A 9,150-nucleotide genomic window follows, 5' to 3' on the forward strand; every position below is an offset into this window, starting at 1 on the left:
TCCTGCAGCACGTGGACTTTATGGTTGTTTATGAGCGCCAAAAGCGGCAGATCTGTTCGGGGAAACATTTGACTGCGTGTCACCGAATCCCAAACCATATGACTAAAGAAATCTCCACTGTGCTGAGCGAGAGTGCTTACGATGACGTAACCATGCCCAGGCCCGAATGTAATGTAAGTGCTGGCCATTGGGGGAGATGGCAGGGGGGACAAGCGTGCTTTGGGCCGGTTCAAGGCAACTGTACATAGTGTGAGTACGGCCTAACTTTAGGGTAGCAGAAAGGGATTGGAAATCACGTTTATAGGAAAACATTGAATTGAGAAAATATCGTCAATTTGGCAACACTTGAACACAAATTCTCAAGAAAATACAGAAACAAACCACAAATAGTGCAGATCGTCATGGAAATGTTTTGGGGAGCAACAAAGCGTGATGAACCTGCTTAGAGTCAATAGTTCATTTAAAGGGCACCTATGGTGAAAAATCTACTTTTAAAGCTGTTTGGACAGAAATGTGTGTAGGTATAGTGTATAGACAGTCATATTGGGGTGATATTAACACCACAGTCCTTTTTTAAATCAATTAAACAACATAAAATGGTGGATCAATTGGAGAGGTCCCCCTGCACACCAATATTGATTGACAGGCGAGCATTACCATATCCTCGGTTTGTTGTTTCAAGTCCGCCATTTTCAGCGTGTGAGTCAAAGTGATGTCACCAAAGAAACACCATTGCTCTATTTCTGGGCTCAACACAAGAGCCTTCATTGTCTTCCTGCAAATGAGCAACAGAGATTTTACATTTAGCTGCCATTTGCGCTGAACGGGCAGTGAATGCAACGTATCAATATTCAGGCCATTAAAAACAGCTGATCCACCGAGTCTTTCAGCACTCTCTCTAAAAACATTCGATTTATCTCAGCTGGTGGATCAACATTTGTAACTTTAGGTGGGTTTGCGAACATATGTAGTTTTCATTGTGTCTTTCTTAAACTTCAGCTGTTTGCATTTTCCGCAGTCACAGAAGCTCCCTGTCATCTTGACTAGATGTGGCTGGAAGGTATGAGCGTTTGCCTCATGTGGCCGTCCCTCCATTGGAAATAATGAACTTGCCTTAGTTATAGCCTTAGTCATAGTTAATCCAGTGTGCGTGGTTTTAGTCTCGGTGTACAAGTTCAGAACTTTAAACTACCACACTGTTGGCATAACTTTGCTTAGTTGCAGCAGTTTTGTTCCGTGTAGAAACACAGTGTTGAGAAGCCGTTACGATTAATTAACTATGACGAATTAAAGCGTAGCTAATAGTGAAACCGGTTAATCATTAAAACGCATCTATCGTTACATTGCAGCTATAAAACTATACATAGACACAAATGATTTTGTAACTACCACTCTGACACATTCTGGCACATTAGGAATATTGATTCCTCAACAGTAGTCTCTGCTTGGTCTGTGTTCGGGTCGTACATGTACGGCTGAATCCTGGCCCTCTCACTCATGTTGCTTCTCTCTGTCTGCCTGTCTGTTGCCATACACATGTGTATGTGTGTGTGTGTGTGTGTGTGTGTGTGTGTGTGTGTGTAAACTCTTTAAAACACAGGCAATTTCCATTTTAGGTTTTCACCAGAAATGAAGTCAGTGCGCTTAAGCAGGTTTAACAGGAATTTTGCTATAATATTCACATAATGCAACTGAAACTAACATTAAAAGCATGATAGGTCTTTAATCTATTAAAAAAAACTCTATCATACTTTTCAAGCACGGCCATGGGTGTGCGCACTATGCTTAGGAGCTATGCAATATGCTGCAATCAACTGATCAGTGTTTAAAAAATGCTGAGAAATCACTTCATGTGGCCCTACAAGAGTGATTGCTGACAGACTGTCTGTCAACTGTCACCTTCAACACATTTTAGAGAAGAGAAAACTCACCCGCTGACTTGCTACGCAGTAATGACTAACAAGGGCATTGAAGAAAGTGTAGTAGAGTTAAAAGTACAGGATTTGCCTTTCAAATGCAGTGAAGATAAAGTCATATACTTAAGCAAACCTCAAATAAAAATATGTAAATGTAAGTTATGTGAAAGTGTAAGTAGGTGTTTTTTGCATGCCACTTAGCAAAATTTCAAAGGAATGTTTCCTGATCAATCTTTATTATCACTAAAAATGAAGACAGTTCTGAAGGTGTAGGGTGGGTTTCAATGTAAAACTTGTGCTTATTTCAAATGTGTCATGGGATCAGAGCTCCACCAGGAAACAGTGCTTCAATACTGTACCATACTGATTTAAAAACTGCTGATCTACTGTGCTTTTTAAGCATCATAATCATCATCTCTAGGGTTTACAAAAAAAAGAGAAAAAATAATTAGTGATCTGCAATTCTCTAGGCAAATCTGCCTTGTTTCCAGAGGTCAAGCTAATAGAAAGACAACAGTATCCCAAAATAACCACTCGTTATAACTGCCAATTTGAACCTTGAACCAAATAAGCAACAGCAGCAGAAGAGTACAGGGTTGACACCCATCTAACAACATTAAACTGATACTGCAATTTATACTGAGTTGTATAAACATTGAAAAAGTTTTGATTATGGTTTGATTATAACATACACTAAATTACTGCATCTCCAACCCTTTTCTTGAACATGACCATGAGTTTAAATATCTCCAGAACACAAATTAAGATATTCCTAATCCTCTATAAACAGCAACAATCCTGAGATGTTCAAAGTCCAGAACCAAAAACAAAGCATTACATGTGACTTCGGGGGATCTACTGTAATCATATGAAGCTCCAGTGATGTGCCTTAAAAATAACAAGAAAGAGATTTTGTTCACCAGTGTTTTTTTTGTGTGTGTGTGTCAGATCAGTGCATTTTTTTGCAGTTTGCTACAAAATGGCGCTTGCGTGTTGCACTGCTGATTCTAATAAAGACAACATGTCATACTGCCTGCAGTAAACAGACCCCCTGACCTGTCGCAGAAGAAAAAAAAAACATACATTGACAAAGTCATGTCGCCTATCTAAGTTTTAGGAATAACAAATAATAACTTGACTTCTAGTCGATCATTTGGTATCAGAAGTGGCTTACATAAAAGGTAAAGTTCTCTAGATTATTTTACCAAAACAAAATGTGACTATGTCTTAATTTTTTATTATTTAATTAGGACAGTAAGGTCTGACTTTGCTTAGACAAATGTCTTTTCAATAAACAGAAATAATGTGCAATACAGAATATAAAGTCATGGTGCAGTGGAAAAAGAATTAATATTGTGTATGACTCCCATGAACTTGGAGGATACATCTCTGCAATGACTCAAATAACTTATTAATGAAGTCATTTGGAATAGCAAAGTTCATCAAGATTCTTTGGATTCATCTTTAATGCTTCATCTTACCAGATACATGCTCAATAATATTCATATCTGGTAACTGGGCTGGCCAATCCTGGAGCACCATGACCTTCTTCGCTTTCAGGAACTTTGATGTGGAGGCTGAAGTATGAGAAGGAGTGCTATTTTGCTGAATAATCTGCCCTCTCTTGTGATTTGTAATGCAATAGATAGTACAGATGTCTTGATAACTCAGGCTGTTGATGTTGCCATCCACTCTGCAGATCTTTCACCCACCCATATTGAATGTAACCCCAAACCATGATCTTTCGTTCACCAAACTTGACTGATATCTGTGAGAATCTTGGGTCCATGTGGTTTCCAAAAGATCTTCTGCAGTATTTGTGATGATTGGAATGCAGATTAACAGATGATTCTTCTGTAAAATCTACCTTCTGCAACTTTTCCAAATGATTAACTAGAAGTCAAGTTATTATTTGCTGCTCTTACTCGACGACAAGACTTTTGTCAGGGAGTGTAGTCTTTCTGGGAGTGTAATTCTTTAGCCATTTGTATTGCAGCACAAGGTGTTTTTGGAGCTTTGTATAATTACAGTTTAACTGCTGATGTCATATGGACCATAAAAAAAAATTGTTTCCAGCACCTACAGTATATGAATCTGATATGAAGAATTAAGAAAGGCAAAAGGTTGTCCAACTCAGTACTATAGTGAGGTTTATATATAATAAGGTTCATGATGAGTGTATTCCCAGAGTCCTGGACATGATTTCCCTATTTTACTGATGAATGCAGACATCTGCCTCTTTCACGTATGGAGAGTTATTTTCCCTCACATTGAGTGTGTATGTTACAGCTGTAGTCTCAACAGTGTGCTCAAGTGCTATTGTCTGGACAAGACACAAACAACAAAAGGTGACAACACAATCGGCTTTTGTTGCTGCCAGTTCTTTGATGTCCATTTGGTGCATCATGAGCATGCCGTTTCATAAAAAGAAGAAGAAAAAAAAAACCTTTTCTTTGGCACCATGTCACTTTAAAAATGCTGTAAAATGTGCTTCAAATTACATATTCTTAGCTGTTTGATATTTCATAATAAATTTGAAAAAAATCCTTTAAAAGTAACACATGGGATCAGTAAACAAGAACTTCTTTCATTTCATCCATAGGGAAAGAGATTTTAAAGCGTAAACTATGTATTTTTTCAAACAGCACACTATGAATTATTAATCAATATGCTTTTACTGAAACCATCTTTTCATATAATTTCAACACTCTTGTATTGAAGCATAGCAAACTGCTCCTTTTTTTTTTACGAATTAAATATTTTAAATGTTTCACCTTTGAAATAAACAGTTTGTATTGATATACTGAACACATTCCTTCATTTTTTTATTCAATTCCAATTTTTGTGAGATGCTGTTACGTCATCAAAAACTGCTTATTTCACAGTATTTTATCCTAGTATTGCTGTATTGAACATGATCATGTAGGACATGTTGCCTTTATGAGAGTCAGCAGTGCAACACGCAAGCGCCAGTAAACATGCACTGATCTGACGCAGAAAACACCGGTGAACAAAGTCTTTTTTCTTGTTCTTTTTTATGGCACATCATTGGAGCTTCGAATGCTTACAGTATATCCCTTGAAGTCACATGTAATGCTAGTATTGCATAAATATATATATATATATATATATATATATATATATATATATATATATATATATATATATATTTGTGTGTGTGTGTGTATATAGGTGTATATATATATATATATATATATATATATATATATATATATATATATGTATATATATATATATATATATATATATATATATATATATATGTATATATATATATATATGTATATATATATATATATGTATATATATATATATATATATATATATATATATATATATATATATATATATATATATATATATATATATATATATATATATATATATATATATGTATATATATATATATATATAGCATTTTTTTCATTCATATTTTAATAATGAACTTGCAGGACGAGCATATAGGCTAAATTATCCATTTATTTATTTGACAAATGAACAAAAACTCCCTGAACTGGGTGCTTGCCTGTGCGTAATCAAACGCATCAAGGGAGACTTTGTCAATTGTCATTAAATTCTGAGTCTTTGCCTCAAAAAGTCGACTTCTCGTGGCCAAAGACCGGAATTAGTAGCACCACTTCAGCCAGCGTTTTGTAGTTAGGAAACATTTCTCCTAAGGCTGTGATCAGAACTAAGTTTTCTGGATTCTCTGAATGTGGGATTTCCCGATCTTGTAAGTACTCATTTCACTGGGAAAGAATACAACAGCACGCTCTCCTTCTGCACCCCTCTGCATTCGGTAGTGCTCACAACGCACTCCAAAGCACCTGACCTTCTTGCTGCCGCTGGGTTGGCTCGTAACAGCTGTCGGCGACTGAGGATTTTTGTCTGTTTGTTCTTCATCGTCCACTGCATCACTTACTCTTTTTTTCCCCTTTATTATTAATATCACATCTATTTAGCCGTTTAAAGAAACTTCTCAGACTCAGCTGCTGTGACAATTTTGCAACTGTACGCAGCGGTGACAAAGAGCAGACAAAACAAGGGCAATCGCCATCAGCTGGACAAGAGTGGGAATTACAATTAGCTACAAACTACAATAGATCACCCTCAGCATTATCCATCAAAATGACGGATCACCTTCAGATTTTTCCGTCACTGCGAAAAAAAATCTGTCAATGACGGAAAATATTCGGTTAACGCAACCTCTGATATATAAGCTAATATTAATATAATATTAGGGGTGTAACTGTTCACAAAAAAAAAAAAAAAACACGGTTCGTTCAATACGACACTGTGGTGTCACGGTTTGGTATGTTTTTGATACAGCAAAAAAAGAAAAAAGCCAGAGGATTTCTCTGATTTTAATTTACCGGCCCTATTATTAGTTAACAATAATAACTGTGCTGTGTTCTCACGAGTGGTGTCTGATACTGCACAGATGATACTGACATATAAATTTTGCGTATGTCATCTTAATCATCTCATTTTAATGTGTAATCAATTTTAAATCTCGTGCTTTTCCAGGAAAAAGTGGATTCTGACACGCCCTAAATGCATTTGCGCCCTGCGCTTTGCACTTTGCGCATGGGTTATCGAAATAGAGCACTTATTCTCTTTTATCTTTTTAGATGTTTGACCGAATCGTTCGGTTTGTAATGCGTACTGAACTGAAAGTCACACACTGAACGGTTCAATACAAAAACACGTATCATTACACCCTTATATATATATATATATATATATATATATATATATATATATATATATATATATATATATATATATATATATATATATATATATATATATATATATTTTATTTTTTAATTATTAGTTCCCTAAATTATTAATTTACCCCCCTCCCCCAAATTCTGTTTAACGGAGAGAAGATTTCTTCAACACATTTCAAAACATAATAGTTTTAATAATTCATTTCTAATAACTGATTTATATGTTTTACCTTTGTCATGATGACAGTAAATAATATTTGACTAGATTTTTTCCAAGACACTTCTATACAGCTTAAAGTGACATTTAAAGGCTTAACTAGATTAATTATGTTAACTAGGCAGGTTAGGGCAGGGGTTTTCAAAGTGTGAGGCGCGCCTCCCCTGGGGGGCGCCAGAGCATGTCAGGGGAGGCACGGGAAAAAATATTATATAATAAAAAAATATAATTATTAAGTTTAATTATTATATGTATTTTTTATTATATTTAAATGTTTTAATTAAACAAAGCTAAAAAAATAATACGTCAAAAATAAGAAAACCTTTTTTACACAGAAGGCCATAGCTGTGAATTCGTTTCTGTTTGGCAAGCCCGCCAATACAGGTATATGCCTGCTAATCATGCTGCTAATACAATGGATCGGTTTCTGAGATATATATATATATATATATATATATATATATATATATATATATTTATGTGTGTGTGTGTGTGTGTGTGTGTATGTGTGTGTGTGTGTGTGTGTGTGCGCGTGCGTGTTTGGGAGGAGGGGGGCGCCAATAGATAAGTTGTGTCAAAAGGGAGGCCCACTGTCTTAGACTTTGAAAAACCTTGGGTTAGGGTAATTAGGCAAGTTAGTGTATAACGATGGTTTGTTCTGAAGACTATAAAAAAATACATAACTTAAAGGGGCTTATAATTTTGACCTTAAAATGTTTTTTTTATTATTTTTTTTATTAAAACCTGCTTTTATTAAGATTATAATATTGTGATTCACCTCATAGCTCCTTGGTTTAGATCATAACATGATCCTTTTGAGACCAATAAATGGGAAATCATTTATGTAACAATCAGTGCTTAAAAACTGGGATCCTAATGCCCACTATAAAGCTTCTTGTAGATTGATATAAAATACACCCAGGGGTACTTCCAGTAATTCAGAAATGTGCATAATGTAGCTAGAGTCACGTATTTCCAATGAACCTTTCATTAATATTTGAAGGGATGACCATTTTTGAAAGGCTGCGAAGAATTCAATATGCTAACTAGTCATGGGTGTATAATTTTAAAAGCTCACAGAGACCTTTCTTGTCTCCTTGTGTAACATTTGCTTCTGTCTTCTGTCTATTGATCTGGGAAGACTTATTAAAAACAAAATTGATCACCAGCTTACAAACTGTTCAATGCCTAGGTAGTTTGCCCTTATCCAGAGAAGACAAATGAGCCTGCTGCTAGTGCCATAATAGATTTCGGTTACAGCGTTTCCATGGTGCCCAAATCCCTCATGAAGTTGGTGAAACCTTAAATGACTTCATAGGTACATAGTTCTGTGCTGTGTTGGGGAGTAGCTAGTTACATGTAATGATGTTACGTCATTTTACCACAAATTAAGTGGAAATGCAATGTCATAACATTCGCATTACATAATAGAAGAAAACAAGCTAGATAAATGGAAATAGAAAAAAAAACATAACTCATTCATACTGCTCAACAAGGTCACAGAACAGACCTGTTGACAAAAGGCAGTAAACACAAAACTGGGGGTGGAGAAAAAACTGAATTTGAATATTGGTTTTGATATAAAACATGCATATAAAGGTTTCAAAGGAGGTTACATCTCAATAATTTCTGTATACGATAAATAAAAGTCAGCTGTAACACAGAGGAACATCTCTTAGTATTAACCTGTGGCTTATTATCTGCCTATTAAAAAGAGATTGGCTATTAATTAGTGCTTATAGGGCCCTATCATTTATTCCTTGCAATAGGGCGCAAGATATGTTTGGCGCGATTTGTTGCTATTTTCAGACCAGCACAAGCCTAATTTTATGTTTTGCTCCACGATGTTTACAAAGCACATCCATTTGCTCTACTTGGTAGACTCATGGGTGTGCCAGTCTATAAAGTAGGGGTGTCAAGGCTCATTGTTGGTGCATTGATATTTTGAGAAAATGAAATGGACCACAGCATTGACCAAAAGGTGGTCTCAATTCCAGTGCGTTAGTTATGCACCTATGCAGATTAAAATGCTTACTACACACAGGATGTACAGCAATGCACAATTATCTTTACATATAAAAAGTAATTAAATAAATGATTAAACAAATAAAGGATTAAAATGTTACAAAAATGTATTTACTACAATGATAAAAAAAAAAACACTGCGTCCATGCCTTCTTCATGTGTGAGGGCCTTTTTTAGTTTAATTATGACAAATTGCATTTTTGTTATAATGCTATTATTATTTCTAGTATTATTTATT

Source organism: Danio rerio, chromosome 23 (genome assembly GCF_052040795.2).
Source record: "Danio rerio strain M-AB ecotype USA chromosome 23, GRCz13ab, whole genome shotgun sequence".
Classification (NCBI taxonomy): domain Eukaryota; kingdom Metazoa; phylum Chordata; class Actinopteri; order Cypriniformes; family Danionidae; genus Danio; species Danio rerio.